Genomic DNA, 18449 nt, shown 5'->3' with positions numbered 1-18449 from the left:
TTTGCACAGGACTTAGCAGGGCTGAATGAAAGAGCCTTAAACTAGATTCGAAGGGGGAAGGGGATAAAACCAGGCTCGCTAGAGATGAGCCTGGGGGTGGCACGCCGATGTTTGAGGGATGGTGCTAGCGAGGTGCTGCAGTCTGCCAGCTCAGTGGAGGTAGGGAGGATGGAGAGCTGTGTGACAGCAAAGACGCAAGGGTTATTGATGTGTTAGAAACCACAGCAGAACTGTCCCTTTGGACTTCCGGAGGGCATACTGGAGTCACTGTGTTCAGCCAGCTGGGCAGAGGATAGGGAATCCCCCATATGATGCGTCCCGTCTGCCTGGTGGGCCTGTCCCAGGGAAGGCAGGGTGCAATTCTAAGAGTCTCTCGCTTGCTCGCTCTCCCTGATAGCCTCAACCTAGTCACCTCCTCCCGCAGCTCGGTCACTACGTGGAAGATTTCCTCTCCCTGGGCGCACCTCCCACAGCTGTGCTCACTGCTGCCGTCCATCAGCATTGCATCCGTCCGTTGCATCAGCCGAGGACACTGGGACGGACAGAGCGAGCGACAGTAGATCAGTTGAGGTATGAATGACAGTGGCAACACAAAGACTGGAACTAAACAAGAAGCCAAAGCCAAACAAGCCAATGGCCTAATCCAAGAACAACCCAAGCATCCTGCCTTCCTACTGCCAAAACAGGACGGTGGTTCATACCTTAAAGGCTACTTAGCCCTTTGCAGGACCAGGCCTAGACATGAAGACTACAGCGCTAAGCTGTTTTACAGGGTTTTTTCCTTTTTTTTTTTTTTTTTAACACTGGGTGGCTGTTGCTTCACTTGCTCTTTTGACTGTCACAATTTCAAAGTGAGTGTACAGCTTATTCACAGGGTGAGAAGGAAGGGGACCTTCCAACTGAATTTGCTTTCCCTTGGAAATGGCTGAGGCAGGCAAGCATTTGTGGTCGTTACCTCTCTGTCTTAAGCCCTGTTTCGTCTTCAAAATAAATTCAGGAGCCAGAAGGCAGGAAGAAGAGAAACGGTCATATTTTACTCCTTGAGGGGCTGGGTTGTTCTCCCTCCTACCACCATGACTGTGACCATTGGCTTCTTTATCCATCCACCTGTCCCACAGCACAAGCGTTGAGGTTCTATAGAGTTTTATTCTCAGTCCTGCTCTGAGCTGGCATGGGAGAAAGCCGGCTTGAAGCACTAGTGGCTGCTGCCGTTCTTATTCGCTTCCTTTGCTTCCGTGATCAGCGGCGTCAGGCTGGAGAGAGGCTTGGCTAATTTTAGGAATGGATGCTGTGCAAAGGAAAAAAAGAAATGAACCATTACTTTCCAAACTCAGGTACTCACAGCCTCAAGCAGCATTTCTCTGGTTATGGGGAATACGCTGAAACAGGACTGAGGGGACCATCTGCACCTGCGTCTTCATGTCCAGTACCTTGCTATCACAGGCAAACAGGGTCCAAAATCCCATTAATCCCTTTATCAAGTTGTCTTCAGCGTGCTGGCATTTCTGCCCTGCCAGCACTCTGGGAATGCTGTTTGCTCTCCCAGGGCCTTGTTCCTTTCAGGAAACGCAAGTTACTTACTTAGGTTCCTGTTTTTTAAAGACATGGGCTATCTGAGTTGTCAGAAAAGAGCAGAGGCATAAACCGTTCCTTAGGGAACTCCAATAGCTCTAGGAAATGTTTATGCCAGGAGTATTTAGGCCCATGTGTTCTTCTGAAGGCCACGGAGGTACAGGTTTTCAGCACCAAGACAAGAGCAGGGACACCAGTGACAGAGCGCTGACGGACTCAGCTCTGGCTTGCAGCGAGAGCAGTGGCTACCATCCCATTTGCCACTATGTAGAGCTGAATATACTACCAAAATTCAACACAGGGCCGCAAAAATGATCAGAGGGACAGAATACCTCTCCTAGGAGGACAGGCTGAGAGAGTTGGGGTTGTTCAGCCTGGAGAAGAGGAGGCTCCGGAGAGACCTTTTTGCAGCCTTCCAGTACTTAAAGGGGGCTTCTAAAGAAAGATGGGGACAGGTTTTCTAGCAGGGTCTCTTGCAACAGGACAAGGGGTCATGGTTTTAAACGACAAGAGGGTAGATTCAGGCTGGATCTAAGGAAGAATTTTTTTGCAATGAGGTGGTGAAACACTGGCACAGGTTGCCCGGAGAGGTGGTAGATGCCCCATCCCTGGGAACATTCCAGGCCAGGTTGGACGGGGCTCTGAGCAACCTGCTCTAGTCGAAGATGTCCCTGATCACTGTACGGGGGTTGGACTAGATGACCTTTAAAGATCCCTTCCAACCCAAACCGTCCTATGATTCCACTTCTTTTCCTTTTGAAAAGCACCAAGACTGGAGACTAATATGAGGGGGTTCCGTCTCATGCCTTTGAGTTTAGCTGGTGAGAAAACCATTCCATAGAACAGCTGTTCCGCTTGCAGCCGTGTCCCCTTTTACCTGCAGAAGTTCCTTGGCAGACCCTCGCCTGTCCACATCCACCTCCAGGCAGCAGCTCAGAAAGTCGCGAAACACCGCGGACAATCGCTCAGGGTTCTGCAGCTCTGGTGTCCCGTTCGTAGCGATCAGATGCAGCGCCTAGAGAAAAAGGGAACATGAGACTCCACCTGTTTCCTTCATATCCATAACTGCCCAGATAGACCCCATTTTTTAAGGTTCAGTCTCCAGTGGCAGTTTCTTCCCTGGCAGGGGGTCAGACAGGATTTTTCTATAGCTACATAAAAAACCTGGAGGCAGCCACAGCTCTTCCAATATCAAAATGATCTTGCCTTGACAGCTGATTTCACGGACTGACCTGGTTAGTATGAACTACATCAGCAAAAGCACATTTTGCTTCTCCAAGTAGTGACAGGCTTGTGACAGTGACAGTTTACAGGCTCTTTTAAAGAGTGAATTTGGCCTAACGCTATTATTTCTGAGGATTACTACAGAAAATGCATCTCGGCGGGGCTCACTGTTCCCTAAAGTACAGCTTCCATAAAGCAAAGGTAGCCAAGTTTTTTGCTCTGCTCTTGATAAAAATGGTAACCAGATGGGAAAAAAGGAAATCCATCAGCTTAGTCCTTGGATAAAGAAACAGAAACATTGGGAACCTTTTTTTCAACACAGGCACATAAGTTGCATGCACAAATATCTTATGAAGAAAATGCATCTTTGGGCAGATGGGAGCCAAGCTGCAACAACGTCTTTCAGCAGTCTCCAAATTCCAGATCAGCGTCACTTATGTGTTAAGAAGAAAACGTTTAATGCTTGCTATCAGAAAAACGAGTAATTCCATCGCTATGGGAACACTCCGCTACCTCAGAATTGGGAGTATTCACCTGTGTTAAGGGTTGAGTCCTCTGTGGATTCCCCTCCATGTTGTGCATAAATGTCCAGCTGCTCATCTGAATGCACAGTCATTCTGTGCACACAAGCCTAGCCAAACACTTGAAAGTTCCAGCCTTTCTCCTCTTCAACAGCATCCAGCCAAAGCTAAGCTCAAGTTTCCTAAGCAAAGCCAAGGATGTTCACTGTCAAGTAGCTGACGGAGTTCATGCAGCTGAGCAAGTCTTCCTGATATTCCTCAGGCCAAGGGAGTACAACGTCATTTTGCAAAACACAGGGTGAGCAGTATCCAGTGTGGTTCACTTGTAACCAAGGTCTAACATGCTGAGAAGCCAGCGAGATGAGTTCATTGCGCTTTTGCAAGATGTTACGTAGAAACGGAAGACAAACCTTTTGAACTATTCAGACATAAACTTCCAGAATACGTCTAAACTACACAGCAATAATGATAGAAATAGGCCATGGGGTCTTCCATTAAAACGTCTGCCATTACAACAGCTCTGTTCTACTGGCACTTAACTAGACCGGGACCACATTGACTTTGCTATTGTCCTCTTAAATACAGAGGACAATTTCCAAGCCTAAAAAGGCAAAGAAACGATCCTAGAGTAAAAACAATAAAAGGAAGCTTCTTTCCTTTTCCCACAACATAAATGTCACAAAATCAGTCTGCTCCTGTCCATCTGCAGCTGACCTCAGCCACCGGACACAGTGGTGAGCTGGAGTGCCTGTCCTCACTACGCTTCAATTGCGCTACCCGAGGGATGATACTTCTCCTGCGGGAAAGGACTACAGCACCAACGGCAGCTTTGGGGATTTTACTGCAGCCACATTCACCTGAGTGTGAAACAGGAGTGCCAGGACAAATGGAGCTCTTTTAGTTACTTGTTTCTTCTCAGAACATGAATCCCAAAGAAGAGTCATCTTCAGCTCGGTACGTCCCCTTTTCAGTATTTCCACCAGAACAGGGAAAGGTCTACGGGAAGCTGAAGTACCTTCTTATCACATATCTTTTGGTCTCCTATGATATGCAGCTGGCAAAGAAAAGCAAGTACGGTACAAAGGAAAGGAGCGTTCGCAGTAGCTGCAAAGGGGCAATAAGCTCATTAATTTGTTTCACATGCCAAGAAACAAGAAAGGCTTCAGCAGACCATTACAGCTGCAGTCTGTGAAAGCAAGATCCTAAAGGTATCCAGGCCACCCAGATACGTGACAGAACAACATACAGATGATTAAGAAGCCTGAAACTGTAGAAGATGTGCAGCATTTGAAAAAAATGCTACAGTTTTGAGACAAATTGATGCGGTGTGGTTAAGAAATGAAAAAGAAATGCTTAAGGGTTTGTTTTGTTTCTGTGGTTTTCTGTTTGTTTTTTTTTTTAATTGAAATCAGGAGGAGGTCCAACCTGAATTTCAAAGGGTTTTTATCACACCAGTGTTTGTCCCCCAGGCCCTCGGCATGTGCCGGATGGAAGGAAATCACAGTGAGAGGAAACAAATACCATCACAGACACATCCAAGACACACATGGCTCGAAAATTGTTCATTCCTGTGAGTTCTGCATCAGCTGGAAAGAACGTGAGCAGCATGGGATGCGCCTGCTCTACACGTGGAAAACAACACCGCATCTACATGAAGACTGCTGCTAACTCTAGGACTAATGAGCCTTTCATGCCCTTACAATTTATTTAGGTGTTTAAGTAACGGAAGCTCCTGTGTGCCTTCCATTATTAAAACAATCCTTCATAAAAAACAAATCAATCCTGTTGGGGTTGATGGACCTTAATAAAACTAGCTGATAACTGGGGAACTTCAGGCAGTCCATCACAGGCTGATCACTGTTCCCAGCTCAGGGGCAACAACCGCTGAAAAAGAGCCCAGGAAGCCAATGCAGATGGAAGCAACTTCAGGTGCCTGATTTTCATCTACCACAGTTTTACTAAGACACCTGAAGATGCCTTGAAGCTCTAAGTGTCCAAGCTGATCGTATCTCCAGCAGGAGATGAGGCATATATGGAGAAAAAGAGCATCTCAAAGAATCTGGGTGAGGGCAGGAAGAGCTGAGTTTGGTCAGAGAGAAGAAATCCAGTGATCTTTCTAACAAACAGTTGACCTGAGGCTTCTCGAGGAGCCCTAATCAGCATTTGAGGTTAAGGAGGCAGGGAACCTTCAGCATCCCGACCAGTCACGCTAATGCTCTTCACGGGTTTTTGCTGCCTTATGCAAGGCAAATGCATTTTTTGCAAGGGTCTCCCAGGGAAGCAGGTGGAGTGTGGGCTCCTCTCTTTGCTTGGCCGGGGGTATTTCCTGACCATTCTCTTGTTTCTTCTTTCAGTCTGCAGTACGCAGTCGGGGTGCCACAGACCAGAGAGAGCACAGCCTTACTGCTATGAGAAAAGCTAAAGGTCAGGCTCTATTTTAATTCTAGCCTTAATAAGAATTGCGTATGTATACGCATAGAGCAAATTTAATTTCCTCTGGAATTCCTGCATCCTGTCAGGAATTAACTGTGCAGCATTGAGCTCTGTTTCAGCTCTCAGTCATGAGGTGTTATCTTGGCAGACATTCCTCCACTATGACACGCTCCTTTGGTATAAGAACTGGTCATTTCATTTTAAGGAATTAGGACAAAACTGGAAACTTCAAAACATCAAAATACACTAGTGTACTACAAGTACCTGTGCCAAAACATACTTGTAGAAAAGCATTTGCTAAGAAGTGATTATGGCATTACTAGAACCAGTGACACTTCCTGAAAGGCGCAGGTGAGCAATCGGCACTGATCTGAGTTTGGAAAGACTTCTCCTGCACGTACAGTTGAAATATTTTTCATAAAAATTCCCCAACTGGAGGATCTTGCTGCTGAAAAATTCTTGTCATTCAGAGATACAGCTCAAAGAGAGTTCTAAGAGCACATGAGAAATCTCAAGCGTGGTTGAGGGCAAAAATGACACATTTCTGAACAGTCTACATGTCACTTCTCTTTTAAGGTCCCCCTATTGACATAACGACAGCTACAATATATGCCGATAGGCTCCAGCGACATATTTAGAAGCAGCCCTTGGTGGAACTAGTTCAAGCTGGTGTAACTGGGATTTTGTCTCATGGGAGACAAAACATGGGGCAGGTTAGAAAGACGGTGGTCTCTGGTTTTATTCGCACCTTACCCTGAGAGGATGAGCATTAACGTAAGAAGGTTCTCCTTGCGCCATGTCAATTGCCGTGATCCCAAGCGACCAGATGTCCACTTCGGGCCCGTATGCGTTTCCCGACACCACTTCTGGTGCCATCCAGTAAGGAGACCCGACCATCGTGCTCCGTTGACTCTGCTCAGGGGTGATCTGAGCACACAAGCCAAAATCAGCTGAGGAGAAAAACAAGTACTGTTAAAGGCAGCTTGATTTATGAAACCAAGCAAAAGAAATCCCTTCCAGATGCCTCAGAAGGCGTTGTTGAATCTATCTGGTAAAGCGGCCATGCTCTGTTTACTCAGTGCTCGAGCCAAGGAAATACTGAAGTGGCCACTGAAAAACCCCTCAAGTTTCATGCAGTGGCTTTTATTCACTTGAAGCTTTAGATTATTCTTTATTACTGCCCCTTCTGGAAGGGACCTACACAAACCAAAACCACTCTTTACACCTTTTTCCTTTCTGTACCTCTCTGGACGTTGGCACTGTGCTCTTAGCTCGCAGCAGTGGTCTGCCAGTGCACTACCACAGGCATCGCTTTTGGGTAACAGGCAGTCAGTCAAAAGCAGCCCCACACCACATCCTGGGAATGCTGCACCTGACCAAGGATACCTACTCAGTTTGACAGATCCATCCATTCCGAGGAGGATATTGTCGCTTTTGATGTCTCTGTGGATCACTTGGTTGGAATGAAGGCAATCCAGAGCTTGTAGGCACTCATAGATCAAAAAGAAACATGAGGGTAAAACTTACTTAGTGATCACACAAGAAAAGAAATGGCTCTAAAGGATTTAATTTCTAGATGAATTGAGAGTAATGGCAGAGTATTGTGCTCTCAAGAGGAAGAGCTTGCTGCTTCAACACAGAGTAATAACTTCCTAAACGAAGGCGTAGTAGCTTTTGAAACAGAAATGTCAATTCTTGGCACAGACTGTCCCCTGAAAGCACACACGGAATGACTGCTGCTGCAGGGAATGTGCTATCTCCACCCAGGTGACAAACTATGGTTTGCCAAAAACCAAAAAGTCCCTTCCTTCGGTATAAGATGGATCACTTTTGAGTCGGAAGTCGCATGAGAAAGATTTTATTGTTAGGCTTGATGGCAGATCTGGAAATAGCGTGTTAGGTATTTTTCAGGAGCAACCACCGTTTTGGGTGGAGTGCTATTCTTTTAAGCCGAGGACTGGGATGAAGGAGCCCCTATTTTTCTTTGCTGGTATTTTAAAATTCTGCCACCAGCATATTTGCTTGTACACGAAAGGAATGCAGTACAGGCATGCTCCAGGCAAAGGTTTAGAGAGGCAAAGTTGAGAAGAGTAAAACTAAAAACAACAAAAAAAGAAATAGTACAATAAAATTCTATGAGTAAAACAACAGAGTGTAATAAGTGCAGCGATACTGGCAGGCAGTTCACTTAAGATGCTCTTTCTTCTCCGTATCATAAAAGCAACACAGAAACAAAGCTCTGAACATGAAACCTCTCATCTTCTTACCACCTGCTTAGAAGTACCATCCTGTCCCAGTAATGGGAAGCACAGGCGGGATCCCTTACCTCCCTACAGACAGCTGCTATCTGTCCTTCATCCATACATGTCTCCTCAAGAACATCATTTAAAGAGCCTCCAGCTAGGTATTCCATAACCACCCACAGTGTGTCACCGACGAGGTAGCTGAAAGATGAAAACAATGGCACTGAGATGAGTGTGCACGGCTAAATTACCTCAGGAAAAAGGCTACAGCTGATTTTGTTTCCAAGTCATTCTTACATGAGGACAGGACAACATGAATAGACATTCCCTCTAGGCTATACAGGACTTAGAACCTGTGCGGTCTAAATGAGGAAGGCCCATAAGTGAACAATTAGACGTCCGAGTTGGCAAGCAAGTGAAAAATTGAAGTTCAGTAATGGCAAAGATAAATCTTGGACCAGGAGGATGTGTACCAGTGAGGACAGGAATTGGTCAACAGTTTGGAAAACCTACCAGAAAATACATCCAGGAACAGGAGAAACAATTTAAAAAGTGGCAAATTACGTGTTTCTGCAAACAAGAACTTCACCTTCCTGATATCCACAGCAATGGAAAAGAGCAGGAACAGCCCAAAGGAAGTAATTTCGAGGAGGATTTACCAGCACTTATGATAAGACACAGAAAAGATGATCAACTTAACCACAAAACCAATCAAGCCAACAACAAAACAACATGGAGGTAGGCTGAGATGGCTGTGCCAGGTCCTTGAAAACAGTCTTAAGCAATATATGCCAGAAAAGATTAATGCAGACAAAATGCAGTCTCCTCCCATACACTGGCTATGAGTAGATAAACAATAGACATCAATTTTCTGCCAGTGACCAAAGGGGTTTTTAAAAAGGTTTGGCTTGCAGCATGTAAATGAACATTCACGTGATCATACCAGAACTACTCACCTCTCTAAATAGTTCACAATATTGGAGCTCTTGTTTTCTCTCATGATGAGGATTTCGTTAACTATTAGCTCCTTTTTGGGCTGTTGTTGGAGATTAATTTGCTTTATGGCCACCTAAAACGACAGGGAAAGCCATTAACTTGAGTAGCCTGTTGCACAAGGTCCCAATGAACATGGAGCGCGTGTTTTTGGAATGACATAGCAGAGCTGTGCCAAACTGTCTTGGTATCAGACCAAAGAGCTCAGTAACTTATATTACAACACCCGATTTCTCTGCTAGCCTGGGTGCTAGTTACAGGACACACGGCCATATACATTTTGTCTTGTAAAATCTGTACAAATGCTCTTTAAACTATCAAGCACGCATCTCTAACAACACTCTCTGGACCGACATTCTTCTCAGATGGTCTTAGTTTACCACCACTATTATTGTTGATGCACAGTTTGCAAGCAGGAAGTGATTTTGTTACTGCCAAGATACACAAAAACTGCTGGTAATGCTTTAGTAATTGTACGATTTGTCATCATTATTTCAGCAACTGCTGTTACTCTTGACTTGACGGCATAACAGAGAGAAAACACAGACGTACATTACATTTCAAAAGCCATACTAAAACAATCATTAAGGTTACACACACAAAAAATACAGTCCTGGCTGTTGCCTTCGCAGGCGTGGCGACCTGGTTCAGGAACGGCACGGAGACCAACCCCAGGCCGCTCGGGCCATCAGCTCGCTGACACCAATGTGGTAGACGGCAAATGGCGTTTATTAGTGTGTGACACGGCGTTATATAGCTTAGGTTTATAACCTCACTTCTGTCTGCTTGCATCATAAATTAAACGCTATTGGCTTTCAGGAGAGGGGCCCTAACTTTCCGTACAGCACGATATCTTCCGGCCGCCAGACCCTAGCTATCTACACCTGGCACTTCCTAGCTTCTTGAATCTTGATTTTGCAACTCGAAATACACATTCCTTAACACAGTTCAGACTGGCAATTACTTTGAGGGTTTCAAAAAAATAATCCATTCTATGTCATTTGATGGATACACCCCGGGTCCTAAGCAGGGCTAGACCTCTACCTAAAAGCAGTTATAAAGCGCCTCTGTCTAGTCCTGCTCTCAACATGGCACGAAAGAGACCACCCCTCCGCTCCCATTCCTGGGTTTCCAGCCACATTTTCAGGCAGGGTTTGTATAGATTCAAGACCGCTTGCCTTGGAAAAGGAAAGGAATGTGGAGAGGCCACTTATAACTGGTCACTACAGGGGCTGTCAAAGCTAATGCCGCTTTCCTTCAAGATTCGTTTCTCACCCTCCTGGCCCCCACTTCCCTGCGAGCACTTCACGGGCTGTAATGGGCTGTCACCGACACCAGACTTAAACACGACTGTTTGGTTTGGGAGATATCTTTGCTCTTGATATACTTCTTCTACACTGACAGACATGAGAATGATTTCTAAACCAACACATTGACACTGGCAATAAAAATGATACTGTTTTTATCAGTCCCAAAAGCTTGCTGGGATTTCTGAAGGCTGAAGACAGCAGATGATGCATTTTGCCAGCTGACACTAGCCTGTGCTTCAGAGGAACCGCCTTGGCAGTAAAGATCTACTGGCCACCCAAAAGCCCCATCCACCCTTCGCACCAGAGGGGAGAGCACTAAAGACCTGCAAAATCGGCTGGGACTGTGGACACTTACCTCTTGTCCTGTGGTGATGTCCATCGCCATGTAAACAGTTCCTGACGCCCTAGAAGCAAAACAGCAGCAAAGAAAGGAGCACTTTAGTCCCTAGGAGTGAAAGCAAGCCCAGACAGGAGATCGCTGCTGCCTGTAGGGTTTAAAAAACACCTTTGTTCACCCACTCCTTCAGGCAGCAGTGCACAGCGCAGCAGCCCACCAGCCCTCTGCCACGCAGGGTATCCAAGAGAAAACTTATGCCCAACGTGAAGAACAAGGGATGTCCAACATGAGGAAAGGATCCACACACAGCTTTCTCCAGCATAGCAAAGCAAGGAAACTATTCTCCATCCATCCTACAAGGTCACAGCTAGAGCAGGTTAAGGCATGTTGTGCTCCAAACAGGGGATCCTTAGACAGCTTCTTTAGGTGTCAAGAGCCGTCAGCAGCTGCTTCTGTTAGGTGCGCCGGACACGTGAAGGACTCTTCATGGTATCTGTATTTTCCTCCTGTGGCAGACACGGGTTGTGTTGTAGAGCCACCAGAAAGAAATGGTGCTCTCATCTGCGGACTAGGCAGTGTGGCGTTTTGTTTGCCATCTGCCTCTTGTTAAAAGAGGTTCTTCCCCTGTAATGATGTGAAGGGCCTGAAAGGCCACGGTCAGAGGAAACCCCTTTGGGTTTAAAGTAACTGCAGGCTTGTAAACCCCATTAGTGTTCCTTCTGAGCTAAGCACAGGTTTACACTGCCATCATGTCAAAGCTGACGTCTGCACGGGCAGTGAGGCAAGGGAGAGCCAGCGAGGGAATTCTGAGAAGTGGGAACACCCATCCGGCAAGTGTCCCACTGACTGACAATGCCAAAATCAGTTTGCTCCTTTTCACCTGATCCCCTGGCTTGTTTGTGTACCTGCAGGCTGAAATATGTCTGAAGCACTGCTATCCAACAGGCACCAGGGACGATTTTTTTCTGGAGGATTTTTCCCCATCACTACAAATTGACCTGCAGCATGACAGTCACGAGCTGGTGACGGCAGCACGCTCACTGCTCTGTAAGAAGGGCGTGCCATCTTCAGGCTGCACTAAAAGCTGGAGGAAATCAGTTCAGAGACCCTTTCAGGCCAGATATTAGCCACTTCTCTTCCCACCAGCTGCTGAGGCACCTTTGTACAAGCTCACTCCTAGGATGGGCAAAACAAAAGACGGTGAGGGCGATGGTCATACTGTCACGGTCACACGTGCGTCACACGCATGTTTCTTCTGGCTCTCACTTCTTCAGTCGACACATATCTTTTGAGAGCCTGGCACAGCTCTAAGTGTCCACTGACATTTTACAAATGACAATGAGAACCAAACCTTCGGGTACAACGCAAGCGGCAATCCCAGAAAGGGTTTTTATACAACGAATGGAGCAGAAACACCTTCCCATAAGTGCCCCACCAAACAAGAAGTGTCTACGATAAAGCCTGCCAGAGAAAGAGCGTGAGTGCGTCTGGCTTTCTGCAGCATCTATCAGTTCTAGGTCAGCAACGTGCTACCCTGACTCCAAACCTCACAAGCAGTCATGGTTTCTTTACAAACACTAAGGTCACCTGCCTTAACAGGCAGGAAAACATCTCCCGATGTCAGTGAACAGCTTCTGTCAGACACTGACAGCAGCGTGATCCTGGTGCTACACAATGGCGCTGGCCCTCCCGGAACTACGACACAGCCACGGAAACTTTGACCGAGCAGGGAGTCTGTCTGTATTTAAAACGCAAGTCAGGTACCTAATTTTGATGCCATTTCTTCTTGCCTCCTCACATCAGAACCATTTCAAATTAATCCTAGTTACAGTAAGCATGGTTGGGCTTCAAAGGGAAATAGCCTGATGTTTTTTTTTTCTGTAAACTCCTAAAACCTGCAGGATCCACAAGTGGTCTGCCATGAGGCAGATGATGCATGTTCTCCTCAAGTACTTTGTGCTTCAACTCTCTGTTTATTACTGAATTTTTGTTCTTTTCTGCCTCTGCTAGAAAAGAGAGCTTATTATTTAATCTCTGCGTTCTGTTGCTAAACTATGTGGTTATAATCCAGATCACTGAATATCTTTTTAGAGCAAAATATTCGAAAGAAATGGTATTGAGAACTGGTATCTATCTCACAACTAGCAGGTGCTAAGTTGCTCTTTTAGGCAACAAAGTTTTTTCGCCATTCTTTAGCATGGCCAGATTATTTTGCGACATACAAAAAACTATTCCCCCTTCTCCCCCTAAGAACATAAGCAAATAGGGGCCACACACTTGAGGGACAGTAGACCTTCCCGGTCCTGCTCCTTGCTGCAGACAAGACATTGGCTCCACCAGGTTGTCTTTGGCCGTGCCTTCCGACCGCGCTTATAAATTTGATCGGTACTGAGAGACAGGAGAATCTAAATCCAGGGTTGTCTGAACATGTCTGGAGCTTGCCCAACTTCACGCTTGATATTACACCAGCAAAATACCTGGCCCATTTTTCGTGTCAGTAACTGTGGTCGGACTTACCCTTGGCCAATTTGCTCCAATTCAGTATATTTCTTCTTAGGATCTCCCATGCTCACAACGCTCCCTGAAAGAAACAAAATTAAAGATGCTCACTGCAAACTGGAGATACCAACTTCCAGCAGGTCAGAAATGCAGCTCCACTGTCTGGGCTTGTCAGTCGTTTGTAGCCACTTGGGCAACAACAACAACAACAACTTCGTCATACAGGCAGCTCCACAGCACAGACAGCCTCCACAAAGACGGATTTTCTACAGTCCTTTGGAGAGTTACCTTGACAGCAAACTAAGAGCATGGAGAAACATTCACAGCAGACAGGTATCAGAAAAGAACAAGCACCAATGCAAGTGTTTGTTGTCGAGAAACACTAGCGAGCGCTGGAACAACAGAGCCTTTATTTCCTTAGGAATAAATACTCTGTGTGATTCAACAGAAGGTTTAATACTACCAAAGATTACATGCACCTTGGGTTCTGGAATCAATTTTGATGAACAGGTGCCATTTTCAGAACAGGAAAAATACTGCAGAGTGTTTCCAGGAGGGGATCTTCTCAACCTTTCAGCAGTTTGCCGGAAGAATGCCTTTATGTTTTTAAAGAACAGCTTCTCATGTTCATTCACCAGGAATGATGGGGTTTTAAGAACTATCACCATCATCCACTCATTACCGGGCTAAGTTCTGAAGACCTTGCTTATGCCACTCTAAGAACCACACTGCTTGTCTGCAACCTGACTGGGATTGACACGCACTTGTCCTGCACTCTCAACACTGCACGCATGTTGACCTCCACAGAATCACAGAATGGTAGGGGTTGGAAGGGATCTCTGAAGATCATCTGGTCCAACCCCCCTGCCAAGGCAGGATCACCGAGGGCAGCTTGCACAGGAACGCGTCCAGGCGGGTTTGGAAGGTCTCCAGAGAAGGAGCCTCCAACAACCTCTCTGGGCAGCCTGTTCCAGTGCTCCATCACCCTCACAGTAAAGAAGTTTTTCCTCATGCTGAGGTGGGACTCCTGTGCTGCAGTTTATGCCCATTGCCCCTCGTCCTGTCACTGGGCACTACTGAAAAGACACTGGCTCCATCCTCCTGACAGCCACTCTGCAGATATTGATAGACATTGAAAAGGTCCCCTCTCAGTCTTCTCTTCTCCAGACTAAACAGCCCCAGGTCTCTCAGCCTTTCCTCATACAAGAGATGTTCCAGTCCCTTAATCATCCTCGTAGCCCTCCGTTGGACTCGCTCCAGGAGTTCCCTGTCTCTCTTGAACTGGGGAGCCCACAACCGGACGCAATAGTCCAGATGAGGCCTCACCAGCGCAGAGCAGACGGGGAGGATAACCTCTCTCGACCTGCTGGCCACACTCTTCTTAATGCACCCCAGGATACCGTTGGCCCTCTTGGCCACCAGGGCACAGTGCTGTCCCATGGATAACTTACTGTCTACCAATATTATGCTTATTCACAAATAAGCACAGCTGTGGTGGACAGCACGAACAGCATTATTCCTCAGGCTGCCGCGTTACACAGGCAGCTGCACAAACGAGATGCTGATCATTCCAGCAGTAAGGCTCAGAAGCCAGGCCAGATGGGGTGCTGCCGCCTCCCGGCAGCTCTGCGCTGCAGCAGCGGGAAGGCAGGGCCGGCACATCTGGCACAGGGCATGGGACAGAAAGAAATACCAAATACGTACTCAGTTTCTCTAGGATGTCCTCATCTGTCAGCCCAGATTTTGTCTCCTGCCCGTCTGTGTTTCTGGACAAAGCGTTTGATTGTCCACATTGCAGAGTGGTGGCCACTTTAGCTGGTGCCAGCGCAGCGGCAGGTTCAGTTACAGAGCATGAGTAGATCTGTGACAAGAAAAGGCGTTGTATCAGAAAGCTGGCTTGCAGAGATGCCCCTAAGATTATATTGCAAATGCAAATGCTTACGAAGATGCCTCTTCTCTGCTACTAAGATAAATTCACGGACCCTATCAGAATCACAGGAAACTCATGACTAAATGGGAAAGTTCAAACCCGATTGTCGGGGTGTCAGTGGCCTGGGTGAAGCACTGTCATGGTAGGACTGCGGCCCGCAGAGTCTTCACCCGCAAGTGCTGTCTGACCAGAAACATGCAGCTCTGAATTACCCCAAATACAGTGCTATCCAACGCTGGGACTTACTGGTTTTGTATGTTCAGGCCAGGGTGCGGGAACAGGGGGAGGTTCAATGCCTTCTTCCTCCTCCTCATGACCTTCATCCGCTTCTTCAGAAACAGGCAGAGCTGGTGGGGGTTCACATGCTGGTTTTGTGCCCTGTGGACAGACGGGAGCATAAGCGACAGTCACCACTTTGACACTTGGGAGCTTTGACAATTACACACCACTTGGGTCTGCTCAGACAGCTTCAGGAACCAATCTGGACATGCCTGTAGTCCTACAGGCCCCGGCGCTAAGTTACACGTGGCACAGCACAATTTAAAGGTTACAAATGACCCTGCTGTTTTGTTAAGTTGTCTTGGCGTTTTTCATTCTTGCTGAAAACAACTTATCCATGCCCGTGCTTAGTCAAAGTCCAATTTTACAAAATGTCATGCTTGGATATATCGCTAGAAGTCACATCTAGTTGCTGGTTCATTGCTTTGGCATTGTATCTACAGTCATGGTAACAGTTAATTAAGCTAACAGGTATCTACTTATTCGAATGTGGTTAAATACAAGGGTTTAGGAACCCTCCTATTTAACCCCAACCTTTGCTGCTGCTGCAAAGACGCTACGGTTGACTTTCCTTCAGCCTGCAAGGCTGGCACTCTGTCACAAAAGGCAAATCTCACAGCTTGCTCCACCATTCTTAAATGCTAGGAAAGCTAAAGGTTACTTTCACACTCACCGAAGGATGGGTTTCTCGGTATCCACGGGCGATTTTACCTGCAATGCGCAAAGGAAAATTAACCAGACGCTGTTATAAAAATGCCTTTTGTGGGGAAACCCACAGAACAAGGAAATCCAAAGAGACGACATGTTTCTTTCACAACATCCCTCCAGGAGCAACAGGTATTTTACATAGAGAGGAGGGTAACAGGACAATAGAAAATTCTACACTTTCTTGTGTCTATTTTTTGCCCTGTTTTGCCAGTAACTAAAAGAATTGGAAACTTATTCAAGAAAATGCAGATTGGTCTTTAACTGTCAATGCTTCTGTTCCCCCATTAAAGCTTGCCAAAATTCCACCTTAGCTGTGCCACTTCTATTCTGACAAACCACAGTCACAGCTCCTGAGTTCAGGAGCGTACACAAAGTGTTTTGAATTTTGCATTTCACCACAAAACTAATTGCTTTTTTAGCAAACTTTAAGTGTCAACTTAGACAGTCAAACCTCTTCATTATGCAAATTAAAGAAAAAAAGATGCTTTCCCTCAAAAGAAGAGAAACGGTAATACATTCTGGAGATTAACCTCACAGTTTCTCTCTCACAGAAGCTCTCCCAGTCCGCATTTTAGCAGTTGCACTGGTTGAACCAGCAAACTGAGGAAATTGCAGACCCCACTGCCACACACTACCAGGCGTGGGGAACTGAACCACTGCAGGTAAATCTGTCCAAAAGCTGTCCACACCCGGTGGGATAGAGACACCCCCTTATTAGCTGAAGCTGTTGACAGAAGCTTTACCAAAGTCATGGTATCTTACTGGCATTTTTGTTTAAAAATCAACTCCGTTATTAAGGAACAGCCAAAGAACACATCGATACAGAAGCCAACTAGTAGTAAAAACCTCCACTTACTTGCTACATGTGTGGCCAGCCAGGGTCTGTCTGGCAAATACAATACAGAAAAAGCCAAAGAAAAGAAAACGCGAACTGCAGCACAGACTTGCTCTCTCATTTTTGCAACGGTACGCCACAATTTTGCAGACTCTAGGCATCCAGGAGGATAAAGGACATCCCCATCACATCTGCAGGCTCTTGGACAGGAATGCCCACACCACGAGGGTCTTCCTGGAGTGAGCCTGCTATGGAGATTGCTCGGGACACTTATGCCTGCCTTCTCGCCCTCTGTGACACCGTTCCTGTTACAGCACAATGGCAGCCGTTCTGGGTTGGTTTGCGAGTTTATGCACGGCAACCTCGTCCTCTGCATGGGGTTTGCGTGGCAAGGTTGTGGCAGCAGGGCTGCAGGGGTGGCTTCTGTGAGAAGCTGCTAGAAGCTTCCCCTGTGTCCCATAGAGCCCGTGCCCGCCGGCTCCAAGACGGACCCGCCGCTGGCCAAGGCCAAGCCAGGCAGCGACGGGGGCAGCACCTCTGGGATAACATATTTCAGAAGGGGACAAAACCGGCACGTGGCATTTGCAGCCGGAGAGAGGAGTGAGAACATGTGAAAAGAGCTCTGCAGACACCAAGGTCCGTGCGGAAGGAGGGGCAGGAGGTGCTCCCGGCGCCGCAGCAGAGGTTCCCCTGCAGCCCCTGCTGAAGACCATGGTGAGGCAGGCTGTGCCCCTGCAGCCATGCAGCTCCACGCTGGAGCAGATCTCCACCTGCAGCCTGGGGAGGACCCCACGCCGGGTCAGGGGCTGCCCGAAGGAGGCCGTGACCCCGTGGCAGGCCCGTGCTGGAGCAGCCTGTTTCTGGAGGATGGCACCCCGTGGCTGGGGCCCAGGCTGGAGGATGCCGACACAGTCTCACGTAGCCTGACGTGATCCTGCCCTGCTGTGCCAGCCTGCAAGAGTTAGAGGAACTGGATTGTCCGGACTCCAAGCCAAGGGCCGTACGCTTTCAGCACCTGGTTAACGTTTTGTAGTTTCATCTCACTCAAACCTATAGCATAAGATGAAGCTTTCCTTCTGTTTCTCTATGGTGGGTCTCCACTACGAAAGAACCCTTCAGTCCAGAAGAATACGCCCAGAGGACTCTGGGACTCCCTCGTAACTGACTGGAAGAAGGGACGTGAGATGAGAAAGCGTACCCTCCTGCTCACACTGCCGAGCTTAACCAGCCCCCAGACAGGGATCCCCATGGGACCCTGCAGTACTAAACCAACCAGTGCCGTAATCCTGGGCTGGGCTGGGCAGCAGGGAAAACACCGTGTTGTCGGTGTCTGGTAGGTGCTATTTTCAGCTTGTTAGTGGAACTGTGTACCTATCCAAACAGGTATCACAAGTTCATGGAAGCTCTTGTTAGAAAAGAATAAAGGAAAAGACTGCAGAACAAATATTTTGAAAAAGAATTCTCGTAGTAAGTTTCAGTGGATTATGCTGCTAAGTTTTATATGATTTGATACTGTGACTTATCTCGGCATTGTTAGTGAATGTGATTGCTGCTATTTTGTATTG

Source organism: Phaethon aethereus (assembly GCF_964289735.1).
Source record: "Phaethon aethereus genome assembly, contig: HAP1_SCAFFOLD_149, whole genome shotgun sequence".
NCBI classification, from domain to species: domain Eukaryota; kingdom Metazoa; phylum Chordata; class Aves; order Phaethontiformes; family Phaethontidae; genus Phaethon; species Phaethon aethereus.
Note: the sequence above shows the minus strand (reverse complement) of the source record.